The sequence below is a fragment of the Ipomoea triloba genome, chromosome 5 (assembly GCF_003576645.1).
Source record: "Ipomoea triloba cultivar NCNSP0323 chromosome 5, ASM357664v1".
Taxonomy (NCBI): domain Eukaryota; kingdom Viridiplantae; phylum Streptophyta; class Magnoliopsida; order Solanales; family Convolvulaceae; genus Ipomoea; species Ipomoea triloba.
The window spans coordinates 25,951,583-25,953,563 of record NC_044920.1 but is presented as its reverse complement, the minus strand read 5'-3'; positions in this window follow the sequence as shown (position 1 = coordinate 25,953,563).

Genomic DNA, 1,981 nt, shown 5'->3' with positions numbered 1-1,981 from the left:
AAAAAAAAAAAAAAAAAAAAAAAAAAAAAAAAAAAAAAAAAAAAAGAGTTTGCAAGTTGAGAAGTAGTAAAAAGGGTATTTATTTTTAATAAATAAAATTGATGTAAATAAGATAGAATTGAAAATGGAGTTAACATAAGCTAGTAAGGCTTGGTAAACTATAAAGGGTATTGCGTTGTAGTTGAGGGCCACATGCATGACGCAATTTACACCACGCTATTTATAAATTTACGTTGCATCCTAACGGTATAACATTGACAGATCAAACTATATATTTCAACGTGACATTGGCTTACATATGTTGTTCCAGTTTTTTGACTTCCATAGGTTCACTCTACTAAGTTTCCTTTCAAGATTCATTATCCAAATTAAATATAGTAACATATATACATGCATATTATAAGTTGAAGCCTAATTATTATAGGCCTGCTTAGCAATTAGCTGTTAGTAGATTATGTTAATAGTTAGCGATTTGTTAACTTTCTCAACATATTGGAGAACAAAGAGTCGATTTTTTTGGTGCGTAACAGGTGCGTAACAAAGAGTCAGTATCGCCTCCACTAAGGCTTGAACTCATGACCTCACATATGTGAGAGCCACTACTCTACCATCTGAGCACAAGGTGCTTGGCCAAAAATATATTTTAATAGTTATTCATTATAAAAATAAAAATAACAAAAATTTAACTTCAAAATATTTTTTCACTATTTTTCATAAACAAACACATTAAAAATAAAAATATGTGAGTTAAAATAACAGATTTTAAAATATAGAATAAGAGATCATACAATTTGAGTTTAGAAGTCGGGGTATTGAAGGCCCTAAGGGCAAAAAAAAATTCGCATTTTGTTGGTAAGTTTTTTCAAAATCAATTTGGACTAAAACTAATATAAAAAATTATTTACCAAACACTTGTATTAGTTATAACTTATAAGTCAATCAAAAAATTAAAAATTAGGCCAAAAAGCCATTTACCAAACAGTGCTATAGTAACAATATAGGCTATTTAGCAAACTTAGCTAAAAGTTGACTATTAAGAAAGTTAATAAAATATAGCAAAATGTATATTATTATAGGTCAAACTATATGTGTAATTAATATAATAATATATGTATATTAATACATATTTTTAAATAATAATAACAACTATTACTTTTAAATAATAGAAATAATAATAAAATTACATCATTATCATTTAATATCTCATAATAAAGATATAATATTGTAATAAGGATAGAAATTAATCTCAAGTCTCATTTTAAAACGCAACGGTAAAGTTTCAAAATAAGTTTTTCTTTAAAGCATTATGTCTTTTACCAAATAAAACTTATAATTTATTAGTTGCTTTAATTAAACTATAAGATCTAAAATAAATTAAATCAAATATAGCCATAATATATGCTTGTTGGTATTTAAGACTAGAATCATTCATCAGTCATACAACGTGGTTAAAATGAATAGAGACATGATTTTTACATGAAAATGTGAAAAAGAAAAAACATGACCTTTTTAACCTAAACCAAGTCAAATGTTTCAAGGGCGGATCCAGGTGGGGAGCAATGACGGCAATTGCCGCCACCCCCTTTTATATATATAGGTCAGTGTTCCCGTGAGTCTACCCTTCCCCATATAAGTCTGTATGGACATATCTGGGTCATTGAATACTTGAGATCAATGGCTTAGATTTGACTATTTGTGCAACTGTGCACTTCACTTGCACAGTTGGCATTGCACAGTTGATGAAACCGTAACTATTGATCTCAAGTATTCAATGACCTAAATTTATCCACGGACTCATATAACAAGACGGACTCATTTGATCACTAGTCTATATATATATATATAGCACAAGACATTATAAATTTATAATCTGCAGTATTGTAAGTACTAGGTAGTAAAATTTTATTACAGAGCAGTCAATGCTTGAAAGTATTTTCTCTTAAAATACTTGAAAGTTCAAACAAGAGGACCAAATCCAAAG